General features: G+C 37.9%; 1 protein-coding gene across 14 annotated transcripts in view; it reads left to right on the forward strand.

Moving 5' to 3' along the window:
• Positions 1-15,532, forward strand: part of ARPP21 (cAMP regulated phosphoprotein 21) — a 1,021,360-nt gene that overhangs the window by 759,553 nt on the left and 246,275 nt on the right. For all 14 annotated transcript variants that reach the window (XR_013830175.1, XR_013830176.1, XR_013830177.1 and 11 more), the window contains one exon: positions 9,055-9,281. The gene's annotated coding sequence lies outside the window, so the exon portion shown is untranslated. The remainder of the gene's footprint in view (positions 1-9,054; positions 9,282-15,532) is intronic.

Genomic DNA, 15,532 nt, shown 5'->3' on the forward strand with positions numbered 1-15,532 from the left:
TACCTGCCATTGCCAGGGGGCGGGGGGTGGCACATGCTATAAGCAGAAGGAAATCTTTCATAGTCATGTGGTATTTGTATCCCAGAAACCTTCAAGAGGAAGAGCCCTAAATTTAAAAACAAGTCAGATTCAACGAAGATTTTAAAAACCAAATGCAAATTGAAACTAATTAAAGCTACACACAGCTTAGACCCAGCTAAATACCTGAACAGATGAAAGGGAACATTTTCTGTCCTTCGTTTTCTCACAATAGAACTCTCTTGCCTGCTTTGGTAAAAAATAGTATTAACTCTAGTCTCTGTTATTTTTGTTTAAATCCAATGTCCAGAACACAGTAAAAAGTATGAACCATGTAAAAAGGTCTAAAAAATATGGTACATAGGCAAAGGTAAAAGTATATAATAGAGGTAGATCCACAGAGACTCTGGTATTAAAATTTAAAAACAGTGTATTGGGGACATCCCAGGTGGTCCAGTGGTTAAGATTCCAAGCTCCCAATGGGTTCAATCCCTGGTCAGGGAACTAGATCCCACATGCCGCAACTAAGAGTTCGCATGCCACAACTAAGACCCAGCACAGCCAAATAAATAAATAAATAAAAACAAGTAAAAACAGTGTGTTGGAAATAAGTATTATAAATTTGCTAAGGAAATTATAGAATAAATGGGCAAAACTGGATCAAATGATGGAGAATTACAGCAGAGAAAAATGAAACAAAAAATACAGAAATATGTGTTATATATGTATACATATGATACTATAGGAATGATACTACGTATCGTACACATAAATATATGAGAAAAACTATAAAACCCTAATGAGAGAAATCAAAGAACAAAACCCATGGGGAGATCTTCCATGTGCTTGTTTAGGAATGCTCAATATCGTGAAGATATCTGTTCTTACCAACTTGATCTATAGACTCAACACAATCCTAATTGAAATTCCAGAAAGTTATTTTGTGGATATCAAAAACTGATTCCAATGTTTATATGGAAGAGAACACCAAGATATACACAGTCTTTTCTTTTTCCCTTGTGCTCCATATATATGAAAAGGAAAGGCTGAAGACAGCTCATTCACCAGTCTTTGTATGGCTCATCCATTAAAAAGAGACATTGATGTAATATACACAAACTTCCCTTTGTGTCTTATTCTTAGCTGTCTGCTGTGGCTTCATTTCTCATACCCCCATTCACAAGTTTTGTATATGTCTCTTTGTCTCTTGCATTTGTCATCTTTGGAGTAGTTTTAGCCAGATTTATTAACCAAAAAAAAACACTGGAAAAACAACTAGCAACCCTAGGCCTTCCTTTCTGACCAAGTCATGCTCAAATCTTTTTTGCTGTAGCTTTAAGCCCATTTCTCTGGGCTGTTGCCTCTGGAGAGGTAAAGATATCCAAACATATTCCTTTTTGTTTTGTTTTGTTTTGTTTTGCATCCTTATTTTCTTATTTCCTTTGAGTGAGAACCAAACAGTTTTATTCATTTTTTCCTCTTAAGTGCAGATTCTGATTGGAAAGGAGAGGTAAAAACAGTTTTGAGAGTCTAATCCAAGAAGGTATTTGGGTTCACTCTATGTCATTTATACAGATTCTCATATTAGAATCATTCTCACCACTCAGACTCCTGAACTTGACTTCAGTTGGTGCACCCTTATTTTAAACTTAAAAAATATTAATTAATTTTTGCCCTACTCACACGTTGATTAAAGCAGAAAAAATATATTCCTTTTTATATGTGCCACTGTCCTTAGTTTTATATTTGACCTGCAAAGCGTACCAGGATAAACCCCATCTTTCTCTCCTTCCTTCATGTTCAATGGCATTTCCAAAGGGTATTTTTAAAGTGCGGATGAAAAAGTAACACAGTCCTCTGTGAAAGAAGAGGAAAGAAATGGCAAGTGATTAAGAACTGTTTTACCTTTTTTCTGTGATCTGTATCTGAAACGAAAGCATCGGCTGTGTTTCATTTATAAATAGAACTAGGCAAACTCAGCAACACCTATAATTTTCAAGCCCTAAATTTCTGTCCATACAAACCAGAAGTACAGTACAGACCTTACAGACAAAACAGGAGCCTAACACATCTGAGAGAGTGTGGTGAGGGATGGCAACAAGAAATTTACAGGCAGGTAAAAATAGGTTTGGTTTCCACATCAAGCATTTGAGAATTGTGTCACCTTGGGACTTTTTTCTTTTTTTGAGCTTCTCTCAATCCGTTTCTTCATTCCAGAAATGGCAATTGTATTAGATACACCAGAAGACAGATTTTAAATTTAAATACAAATGGATTGGGAATGGACAGAACAGTGTTAATCACCCTCCCTGGGAAATGCTGGCCTCTTAGACCTCCCGCTGATTTAGGGCTTGTTTCCATGGTGAGAGCTGATAGAAGGAGTGATGGGGAAAATGAAGGAAGCAAGCAGAGTTGAAAACAAACCAGAACACCAACCAGTGGGGGAAGGGAGTTCAGGCTGGTCACCCAGTGAGGATGAGGCCAGAAGCAGGTTTGGGAGCTGGAGGAGCAGAGACAGAGAAATTCTAATAGCCAAATGTCTCGTCTGTATAGAGGTCAAAGTCCCCGGATGGGGCAGGCCCGGAATTATTGGCCAAATAGCAAGCTTTGCCCACACTCCCAGTTCCTGGTACTTTAGAAATCTCTGCCAGTCCTTCGCAGCTTTATATGAACATTGTTTACTTACCCAGAGAAATACTATACATAGGGGAAATTGAGATATCCAAAGGGAGAGTACCATGGCTGTGACCTTGGATGACATTCTTCACGGGATGATTCTCTGAGATATCAGAATCTTGTGGGGAAGTTCATTAAAATTGATTGCAAGGCCAACCCTCAGAGTTTTTGATTCAGTAGGTCTGGGGTAGGGCCTGAGAATGAACTTTTCTAATGGCTGCCAGGTGATGTTGCTACTAGTGCAGGGACCACACTTTTGAGAACCACTGCTTGAAGAGATCAGTTTAACCGAAATTGGAAGCAGTTGTTAGAGCTTCAAGATTAACATACTGGTGAATATTGATAATCTGCAATATTATCAATATTGTAAGTGTCCTATCTGCAAGTGTGCTATTTTCAGTGTCCAGTTTCAAGCGCCATCAGACTGTCATCAGAATTTACTGGACACTGCTGGTCCCCAAAAATGCAGTCCTAAAGTTGGTATTAATCTTCCAAATTTGAAATTTTCCTTTTTATGTCTTAGGCGTTTGATTTTTTCCCCCCACTTCAAAGGCCTATTTTGTTTTGCTTTCAGCAAAATTTGCTTAGAGAAAAAGGGGTAAAATCTTTACATGGGAGTATGACATTTTAAAAACCATTACAGAACAGAGTGGAGCCTCTGACAGGTGCATTAAGAGGACAGCTGTGGAGGAGGTATTTTGAGGAAATCTCCAAGCCTGCAATTTGAAGGCCCTTTTAACCACCTCCTGTGTCCCAAAGACCTCAAGCTTTCATTATTACAGATAAAATAATGTTTCCAGGTTTTTCCTTTGGTTGCCTAGAAATTTGACATGCCAACACATAAACCCTTGCTTACTTTTTTATTATTTTTTATCTCTAACCCCTGGAGCTGTACTTAGAGTTAGCTCCAGGCAGTCTGTGTGTAAGGATGGTCAGCGGACCCTGACCATCTTCCAAAAAATAAAATTGCATTCGTGTGACATTAAGAATAAATTGGGAGATTGGGATTGACATATATACACTAATATGTATAAAATGGATAACTAATAAGAACCTGCTGTATAAATAAATAAATAAATAAAATTCAAAAATAAAAAAAAACCCTCTTTTTAAAGAATAAAGTCAAAGGGTGAAGACTAAAACAAGAAAGTGATATCCTAAGAAAGGTATTTAATCCTATCAGATATTTGCATCTCATCTCAGTGGGTAAAGATGGCAGGTTTATGTGGGAATAGCTTGCTTAAAGTTTGGGGCAATATAGACCTTAGGCTTTGTCATAATAGATACCTACAAGGGAAAAAAAACATGAGTCCATTTTTGTGGTTCTAGTGGATGAAAACCAAGGCTTAGTAATACATCAGTGAGAGATTTATTTTGGTCTAGTGTGCCTGCACTACGTCTTGTTTCCTATCAAGTGGACAGGCACATTCTCCTCTGATTCCTTAATAGATTCCTGTAGCAAATAGGCAGAGAAACAAGATGTCGGCAACTCTACCAATTTAAAAGGGCAAGAACTTCCGAAGTGTTATTTCCTTACCAGCTTTTCCAGATTATTCTTTGTGTACCTTGCAAGCATCACAGCTAAATATGATATTTACATTATTTAACAGCAAACATGGCATGGGCAGGAACCAATCAAAATAGATGCTGGTTATATACAGCTAGTGTGGATATCCTGGTGCATATTAGCTGAATATCCATTCTGATTAGAGTAATGGTAAACCAAAATAAAGCATCCTCTTCATCATTATCTTTATCACAATCACTAATGTATCTTATGCTTATACATTTTGCAATACTGGCTTAGGATCAATATAGAGGGCTAAGCACATCTCCTGCCTCCTCATCTTCTAACCCTTAAAACATGTCAAAGTTGGAGTTCATTGACCTAAAACAAATAGATTTTCAGATAGTTCTGCAGCAAAAATGGATTTATTCAGGATCAGCAGAGAATTGCAACTCAGGTCTATATTCATGGCAAGTCATGTGCAAGTTCCCACACAGGAAGGAAAGGAGAACCCTTTTATAGAGAGGAAAAGGAAGTTGGGAGGGCTGTAGTAAACAAAGAGCTCATGGATTTTCATTGGCTGAGCCCTTGTCAGGAGAGAAGGGGACTCTTTCTTCTTACTCTTGGGCTCCACCCTCAGCACAGGGCATGAAAGTTCCCTCTTCTGGTCTCTCAACTCTAATTGAGGTTTCAGTTTATTAATGTTTCACAAGTATAGACTCTAAGAGATGAAACTTTGATAGGACCCAACTAATTAAGGAGAAAGCATGCTAAAACAAACACAGGAGAGTACTTCTGTGAAAAATGACAGTAAAAGGAGATAGTGACTCCATTGGTATTTTCAGTCTAGATATTACAGAGAACCAGGTGTAGGATGTGTTTAACTTTTAAATAACTCAGCCAGTGGCCCCCAACTCCATGTCTCAAGCTGGTTCTAATCAACCAGAGCAGTGAGTGTAAGCACTGAGACCAGTGAGGCAAGCAAATGCTCCCTGTAGAAAAAAAAAAAGAGGAAAAGAGAACACATACACCCACACATAAGCTACTTGTGTATACCCATGAGAAGCATGTCCTTTCCTTCTTCCAAGATTGCTGAAGGTAGATCAAACTGCATGCACAGGAGAATCTCAAATAGAAAGATGAGTGCATAACTAATGCAATCGAAAAAATAAAACAATCTCAACATGCAGAATATATGCCAGAGGAATCAGAGTTGAAAGCTTTTCCTCTAAGATGGGGAAAAAGACAAGTTTGCCCATTCTCACCAGTACTGGGAGCCTTAACCACAGCAATCAGGCAAGAAAATGAAATAAAAGGCGTCAAAATTGGGAAGGAAAATGTATAATTGTCTGGTGACATGATTTTATATGTAGAAAACCTTAAAGACTCCACAAAAGAAATTTTTTAATATGTGAGAACAAATCAATGAATTCAGTAAAGTAGCAGGGTATAAAATCAACATATGACAATCCGTAGCAATTCTATACACTAAAAATTAGCTATCTGAAAAAGAAGTAACCCCATTTGTGATAGCATCAAAAACAATAAAATACTTAGGAACAAATTTAACCAAGTAATTGAGAGATCTGTACACTGAAAACTATGACACTGATGAAAAATATTCAAGAAGATGCAAATAAATGGAAATATATTCTGTGCTCATGGATCGGAAGAATTAATATTGTTAAAATGTCTATACTATCCAAAGCTATCTGTAGATTCAAAATTCTATCAAAATTCCAATGGCATTTTTTACAGAAGGAGAAAAAACAATCTTAAAATTTGTGTGGAACCACAGAAGAGCACCACCCCCCCGCCAATAGCCAAAGCAATCTTGAGAAAGAACAAAGCTGGAGGTATCACAATGCCTGATTTCAAAGTATATTGCAAACCTATAGTAATCAATACAGTATAGTACTGGCATAAAAAGACAGAAAAACAAATGGAACAGAATCCAGAGCCCAGAAATAAATCCACACACATACAAGCAACTAATATTCGACAAGGGAGTAAAGAATACTTAGTAGGGAAAATATAGTCTCTTCAACAAATGGCGATAGGAAAACTGAATGTTCACAGGTAAAAGAATGAAACTGGGACTTCCTGGTGGCACAGTGGATAAGAATCCACCTGCCAATGTAGGGGACATGGGTTCGAGCCCTGGTCCAGGAAGATCCCACATGCCACGGAACAACTAAGCCCATGCGCCACAACTGCTGAGCTTGTGCCCTGGAGCCCGTGAGCCATAACTACTGAGCCCGTGTGCTGCAACTACTGAAGCCCGTGCACCTAGAGCCCGTACTCCGCAACAAGAGAAGCCACCGCAGTGAGAAGCCCTCACACCGCAGCAAAGAGTAGCCCCTGCTCGCCGCAACTAGAGAAACCCCGCACGCAGCAACGAAGACCCAACGCAGCCAAAAATAAATAAAATTAAATCTTAAAAAAAAAAAGAATGAAACTGGACCCTTTTTTGCACCAGTTACAAAATTAACTCAAAATGGATTAAAAACTTAAAGAAAGTTAAATACTGTGTTTTCACTTATATGTGAAATCTAAAAAATAAAATGAATGAGTAAATATAACAAAACAGAAGTAAAGGCATAGATACACTACAAACTGGTGGTTACCAGAGGAGAGGGGTTGGGGGAGGGGCAAGATAGGTGAAGGGGATTAAGAGATACAAACTACTAGTTATAAATTAAATAAATTACAAAATGTAAAGTACAACACAAGGAATATAGTTAACATGTTATAATAATATTGACTATAATCTATAGAAATATCAAATCACTATGTTGTACACCTGAAACTAATTATAATATTATTAGTCAACTGTACTTCAATTAAAAAAAAAAAGACTTAAATGTAAGGCTGGAAACTGTAAAATTCCTAGAATAAAAAGGAGAAAAATCTCCTTGACATTGGTCTTGCTGACGATTTTTTTGGATATGGCACCAAAAGCACAAGCAACAAAAGAAAGAAATAGACATGAGGTTAAAAGCATGGTTACTGTTTTCCAGCTACATGCTTTGGAGAATTGGAAAAGAAAAGGAGTGATATAGACCTTTGTGACCATTTTTAAGTATAGGGAGAAGTTGAGAATAACTCTGAAGTACCTCAATTTCTTTCTCTCTTTTTAAAAAATGATTTTTAGAGCTAAAGAGGCCAGACTTTAACAACCAAAATAAAATTTTTATCCAGCAATTTCTAGGAATTTTATATATCCAAGAAGATGCCATTTTTATAATGCTTTAAAGAGAGATTATGGAAGATAATTATCTCTGGAGAGGATGAGTATTGAGGTAGGACTGGGATATGTATTTGCTCTTTGCCATTTTATTGACAACCATACCAGCAGAATTAACTTGAATTAGAAATACATCTGATCTCCAGAGTGAAACATCTATTAATGCAAATCCTTAGGACCTATGTCCTTGCTCTCTTCCTTGGGTTCCTTTTCTGGCTCTCATTGGCTTTCATGGATGTCTGAACTTCTTAAAGTCCTGATCTCAGAGACATTATTTTCTCAGATCAGATGCCTGGAAGTACAGTCATTGGAAACCATGAGGATGGGTTTCCTGGGACCAACCTCCAATTTGGTTGAGTCCTATTGAAATGCCAATCAAAGTTCCAGGCAGCAGAGGAAGAAGGCTTCCCTGGGGCATTTATATTCTGAAATGTAAATTATGGTTTGCCTTGACTTCCACTGCAATTTTTAAGATGTCCTCCTCCTTTTGTTCAGAAAACAAAATACTAGCTGGGAATACTAGTTCCAATTAACAGACAAATCTTCATGTAAGGAAAGTAAGACTATTAAATTCATGGAGTTAAGCTTAGAGGTTTTTTCTCGTAGACCATGTCAGCTTTGCAGTATCTTGAAAGAGTCAGGGTTTGGGTGGAACATGATAGATTCAGAATGAAATAAAATTTACTAGGAATTATGCTTATCAGAGTTCAGGAATCACAAACAAGCAACTCTTGCCAGCTTATTCAAGTTTGTCTGCCATCATAATTAAACAGTGTTTTATAAGTACAAATAGAAAAGAATCTATTTTGTAATCCAAATTGTCAATTTTAAATATTTTCTCTAAGAAATGTTAGCAATAATGAGGAATAGTCGCTTTTGAGGAAAATCAAAGTTATCTATACTCACTCATACAGGGAAACACTGACTTCCCTGTCCACATGGCTTTTGTGCCTTTTCCTAACTGTGGTGGATTGAACTTCCACAATTTATCCCTCTTCCTGGATGTACCTTTGAGTCCTTTTGCAGTCTTTTGACTAAAGGTAGAACGTGTTTCATTACTGCTTGATTTCGGCTGATGGGATATTTGCAGACCTGATTCAAGCAAAGGCTTGAAATGAATGCTCTCCTTAAAAATGTTCAACAACCAACTGTCAATTTATTAAACGCCGTGGGTGGAGAATCAGTTGTTAACAACATGAGGAGAAACGTTCTGATTTGTTGCATTTGCTAATTTCCATGGTATCAATACTCCCACTATTGCCACTTTCAAGCTACCTGGGAGACACTGGTGAGTGCAATGCTGGGAAGAGACATACAGACATAACCATTTGTAGTATTTCTACCATACAGACAGAATAGACCTAAATAACCTTAAGATTCTAGATACCAAGAGAATGTAGAAACATAATGAGAAAGTGATACATTTTAAATATTTATCTTTGTTTCTCTTTGTTACAATGTAATGTATTTAATTGTGACTTATTATCATTTAAATTTTAATAATGGCTGTTTTTAACAACCAACTCACAAAAGGCTAAAAATACAACAGTCAACCTCTGTAAATAAGTACAACCAGCTGTAGCTCACCCCTGCTTGAACTTTTCAGGTTGGTCAGCTCTCCTGCACTCTTGCCATCACTGAGAAGAAGGTGCCTTGACTAGCCCCCTGTTCAAGGAGGATAAACACACAGGGAACAGTATTTCCTAGCTCACTCGCTGACCTGCAACTTGAAGCAGAGCCGCCTTGCTAAGCCCTGCCAAGGGGAGCAGATCCTCAGGTGCTGCAGATCCACTGAAATGAAGGATTGCTACTTCAAGCTCCTGAGTTTTGGAGGTAATTTGTTACATAGTATGATTGGAGTGATATATGACTAATATAGCAACTGCTTTCTGAGAAGAAAGAATCATATCATAACAAAATATCGTGTTGCTTTTATAAGAGCCAGTAAGATATTTATCATTATCTGAACTTAGCACTATAATTTATTTTTATATTTTCTGTGGAATTTAGTCTAAAAAGATATAAAGGGATATCCTGGATCATCCATCTGGCCAGTTTATTACCAGGGGTGACCTCATAACTCTAGTAACTACATTTGATTGGTATTTGTGATTATCTTGATGCCAAGTGAATATCCACAGTAACAATACTTATCTATTGATATGCAGGCAGACAAACCTGACTGACACTAGTAGGGCATGTTTTAATGTCAACTTGATCAAATTCACCCCAGATCTGCAACTGTATTAAATTATCAGCAACATATTCTTATTTATGCAGTGATAGTTCACCATAGAAGGATAGTTCCACAAGATCAGACTTTCCTGTTTAACTTCTTTAGTAAAGTGAGACATGGTTTTGACATCATAAAAATGGCAGTGTAACCAGCCACTAGAATTAATTTTATTGCAGTTGTCTAATGAAAAAAAAGAATAGAAAGGAATCTACTGTGCAATGATCTATATGCAACAGATGGAGGTCATTGCATGCAGTGTAGCCATAGCATGTGGAACAAATGATGGTTTCCCAATGGTTTAAAGAAAGAAAAAAAGAGTACTTAATCCATCAGATAGGACCTTACAAGCATGCTAGCCTCAAAATCACATATGCATTAATGAGCAATTTCCTATTCCCATCACAACCAAAACATTTTGTGCCAGAAGAATATCACTTCTTCCAGCTTGCACAGCTCCCACCCTGGTCTAAGTCATCAGCAACTCCCACTTGCCCCCTCCCTGGGCACTGCTATGTCTGCCCTTGTTTCCTGTACTGATCTTGCTAAAATAGAACTCAAATCAGGCCACTCCTCTGCTCAGAGCCTGATGGAGCCTCACTAAAAGTAAAGGCACCATTCCCTGAAAGGGCTTCCAAGCCTCTCCAGGATTCGTCTCCACGCACCCCCACCCCCCACCCCCCCCACCCACCCCCCACCCCCGCCGTCTCCTGCAAGCCCATTTCTTACTACTCTCCCTGCCCTGAGGTCACACCCCAGACAATCAGGCTTCATGCTGTTGGGGTATAAGCTTTTGTTCTTGTCATTCCCTCTGCTGTGAGTTCACTTCCGATATCATTATTACCATTGACTTCTTTATATCCTCCAGGCTTTAATAAAATCAGTGGCACAATGAGACCTTCTCTGATCGTCCTACTTAAAATTAAACACCACCCCCATGAACTTTCAACCCCCTTTCCCTCATTATTTGTGTCAATACAAATATAATAAAACTGTATGTTATATTATACTAATTTATTTTATTTATGGTCTCTCCTCCCACAAGAATATAAGCTCCGTATGGGCAGGAATTATTTTCAGCACCTAGGACAGTGTCTGCACATAATAGAAACCGATTGCTAAAAAGCAGTTGTGGATTAAATAAATCCTTGATTATAAAGTTGTGAGGGTTAGATGAGATCATCTATATACAAGTTTTGTGCTTTTCTTGTCATATAGAAACCTCCCAACACATATTAGTGACAATCATAGTTTTCTTATTCTTATTGAAAGTCAAATGTAGGTGATAATGTGTAGAAGAGGGAAGAGTGGCTTGAAACTTAAGAGACAGGCGCATTTTAAAGTGTTCTAAATAAATCTCTAACCGACCTGATGATTTTTCAAAACTATTTAGAAGCTTTAGACTTAACATTATAAAATAGCAAATTTCAAATTCACTCAGATCTCTCTCCATTTAAATTCTCAAGGGAAAGTAAATACAGTGACAGATGAAACAAAATGTGATGAAAGGCTTACATTCTTGGGTATTTCGCCTTATGTTCGAACTCAATAAAGAGCTGACTTCTCTCTGGAGCCCTTGCCAACAAATAAACACACTTTTTCTTTGCCGGCTTTCCTTTCAGCCAGGCTCACTAACTCCGCAGCGTTTCAAGGCCCTTTGGTTTTCTTCTTCTGTCCCTCAATGAACTCACTACTCACATGTTTTCAGCTATTGCCTGTGCTCAGATTATATCCAATTTTCTTTCAACAGTTGTATGTTCCTTGCTGTCTCTAAAATATCTTTATATCTAAATGTCATAACTCTACTAGGAATATGAAACTGTCTCACCAAGATGTCAGTTGCCTAAGTGGTTCTACTGTCTTCATTCTTCTTTACTTTTGTTGACCTGAAATGCTTCATTAAAGATCTTAACTCCTTTGTTCCCTTATAATAATTCATGGATCTTTTCTTTCCCTTTCTACCCACAGCTGTATTTGCAATAGAATATATTAAAATACATTTCCATTGTATTCTGACTATTTATTACTATTATAAAATATGTCTGCCATATAAAGCATATTGAGACTAAATACCTAATATGCACACCGTTGAGGGTGAGAAACAAAACAGTAGAAAAAAGTTGAAGACCCTTGTGTACAGTTCTGCAAGCGTATTCTTTCTTTTTCTATAAATAACAACTGATCTCCTGAATTTATTCTTTTCCTTTCTCATACATGACTTTTCAACATTAAAGTATAAACATTTGTTCATATTTGTTTCCTTAAAAATAACTGATTTTTTTACATTTTATGTAAATGTTGTCGTGCTGTTTTTGCTCTCAGAATTATTCTTTGGCAATTCTTCCATTGTGATGTATATATAGTTCCAGTTCGTTTTTTTTTTCACTGCTCTATAATATTCTGTCATATAAGTATACCACAATTTATTTTTACAGTCTGCAATAGATTCTTGTCTGTTCTCCTTGTTCCTATAATCTTTAATGTCTAATCTACCTGACAGCTGCTTAATGATCTTTCTTAATTGCCTTCTTAGTCAGTCTCCTGCCTGGTGCAAGAACTTAAGTGGCACCATATTGCCTGTAATAACACTAATTCTCCTATGGCTACTATTGAAGATACTTCACCACTTGGTTATTTCAATACAACTATTCTTCCAAATATTTTCTCTATACCTTGGTAAAATCTATTTTATTTCCATTTTTCCAAATAACATCTTCCAAATACCTCACAGAAAACTAGCCACTGGAGTAATTTTTTTCTCTTTCTCTCTTTTATCTGTTTCTTTTATTTTAAAACTTGCCTCAAAAATATGGCTTTTCATGACTTTTACCTGATTTGAACCAGTTCCTCTACTTTAATCCCTAACTCCTTTTCTTTCCCACCCCTGCCGACATACTTTTTACACTAGTGGTCAATCATATTTACCATGTAAATATTCCTTTTCATGAATATGCAGGAAAGTACCCATTCTATTCAGTAGGCATCCAGTGGGCATTTGCTGGGAATGGGTGGAATACAAATGTAGATACAGATAAAACATAGTCCCTGTCCTTGGAGACTCAGACTAATTATATGTCCATAAAGAGGTGATGACAATTCAGCGTGTGAATATCGTTCAGATTTTATGTAAAGTGTTATGGGAGTTTAGACAAAGACTCTTTTCCCACCTTTGGGAGAAAGGGAAAAACAGGTTTTAGGGGAGCTAATAACATACCTGAAATGAGTTGTAAATGATGAGTAGCCAGTTAAGAAGATGAAATGGGAAGCAAATGGAAGTCATACTAAGCAGAGGAAGAAATACGAATAAAATCTCATGAACTATAAACCACATTACATATATACAATATGTAGTGGGAATGGCAAGTTTTGAAATTTGAAAGTAAGTTAGTGATCAAATAATACTTCCCTCCTAGGAGTGTTATGAGAATCAATGAGTTAATATATCTAGTGCTTAGAACAGTGCCTGACACCCAATAAATACTCTATAATTGTTAGTCAAATAGTAGAAGGCTTTGAATGCCACATGACAGAACTTGGATCGTGGAGGGTGTTCAAAGGGTTTTAAATAAGAAAATGGCATGGCTCAATGTTATGTGGCAGCCTGGATGGGAGGGGAGTTTGGGGGAAAATGGATACATATATATGTATGGCTGAGTCCCTTTGCTATGTACCTGAAACTGTCACAACATTGTTAATCGGCTATACTCCAATTTAAAAAGTTTTTTAAAAAAAGAAAATGGGGGCTTCCCTGGTGGCGCAGTGGTTGAGAGTCCGCCTGCCGATGCAGGGGACACAGGTTCGTGCCCCGGTCCGGGAAAATCCCACATGCCACGGAGCGGCTGGGCCCATGAGCCATGGCCGCTGAGCCTGCGCGTCCGGAGCCTGTGCTCCACAACAGGAGAGGCCACAACAGTGAGAGGCCCGCCTACCGCCAAAAAAAAAAAAAAGAAAAAAGAAAATGGCATGATAAGTTTTGCTTTTTAGATAGAATACTCTGAAGGCATTGTGAAGGGCTAAGACAGGAGGCAAGAAAATTAATGAAGAGGATGTTGCAGTTTCTGTTAAGAGATGGCAAGGCAAGAGCAGAAGTAGTAGCAATGCAGATGAGGAGGAGATGGATTCAACAGTCTTTTAAGCTATTGAATATGGTAATTGAGGAAGAAAAAGGAAAACCCATGATGATAGATTATATGGCGGGAGAGAAGGTGTCATCAACTGAAATGAAGAGATTTTCTTTAAGAAAGTGAAAGCATTTCCTGTGCATTCCTCACTAAACTATGTAATACATGGTTCCCAATACTTTGTATTCTCAGCAAACATGGCTGATTATGAGACTCTGAAACAGTGTTCTCTAACGAGGCATATTATGACATATGACATTAATGGATCATGTGCATTCAAAGCAGTTACAGTGGTGTTTCCCAGTAGAATGACCGTGGTTTTTGGTACTTAAAGAGAAGCAGGCATTAATTTTCAAAAACAAAAACATGCTTCTGACAGTGATTCCTGGGTTGAGACTGAAAGCCATTTGTTTTCTGATTGAAAAAATTTTGTCCCCAGAGTACTATACTAATTGTGGCTGTCAGATTCGAGTTCTTTAATTGTTCTGTGAGATGAATACATGCTTTATAATGGCAATTTCATAATTAGACGTAAATACAATAGGGAATGTTTCATGGCAGCTTCCTAACATGAACACCAAGGCCTAATTAAGCATTTTAATTCGATAGCCATTAATTCAGCTTTCTTTACCTTCTTGTATGTTTACTATGTGCAAGGAAGTGTTTTAGGAAGTGGAGAAACATGCATAAAAAGCAAAACTTCTGTCTTGTATTAGGTCACAGTTAAACCAGAACAAATAGATGATTAAAATAGTGAAAACCCTAATTGTGGCAGAAGTATGCCTAAGACGTGAGCATAGTCTGCTAAAGGTGTGAGATCCAGGAAAGGACGGAGAAGCCCTGTATTTTAAATGGAAGTGAAAAAAGATCTGAGATATTTCTAAGAGAATCTTTTTGGCTGCATTGTGGTGAATGGATTGAACAAAGCCAACATGAGTGGCAGAGAGATACGACATGTTGCTGTTTGATTGCCCAGGTGAGAAAGACTCAGTACCTTAACTAAGGCAGTGATATGGAATATGGGGAAAAAGAGATGGTGGCCAAAGGCGTTTTGGAGAAGGGCAGAGAATATGGAAGTGGTGACCTATTTGAACAAGTGGTGATCTAGCAATGTGATTGCCATCCAGTGCCAATTGGATAGACAATTACATGTCAGCAGAGATGATAAGGCATGCTGGGTAAGAGCAAACTCTGCCTGAATGTGAATCCTGGAGTTGCCACTCATTTAGCTGGGGCGTCCATGATCTGGTTAGCTTATACATACAAGCCCATCATTTTTCATGACACACTAGTCATCAGAGACTTTATCTCTAGAGCAAATAAAACCAGCCAAGTTGCATCAGTTACCATGCCTGGAATGTTACCTCTCTAGAACCTACCTCACTGAGTTATTGTGAGGAGTTAGTGGGTTAAAATAGGAAAGTGCTTAAAATAGTGTCTGACACGGAGGAAGCACAGTGCGAGTGTTGGTGATCATTATCTTATTCCAGCATTCAGGTACATGGTTCTGGTAGCATCCTACCATGCTAACTGCATCCTAGATGCAGTTCTAGGAACTTTCAGATGATGTTCATCTTGTAGATCCTACATGTGGATGATGCTTTCCTGCCAGAAGGATCGAGTGGCCGCCAGGGAGAAGCTGGCACTTTGCATGGTTCTAAACACCCCAGCCTTGCTCCCACCCATCAGAACTTCTTCCTCCCTTTTAATTAAGGCCTTGCTCAGCATCG

This window comes from Stenella coeruleoalba (genome assembly GCF_951394435.1).
Source record: "Stenella coeruleoalba genome assembly, chromosome: 10".
NCBI classification, from domain to species: domain Eukaryota; kingdom Metazoa; phylum Chordata; class Mammalia; order Artiodactyla; family Delphinidae; genus Stenella; species Stenella coeruleoalba.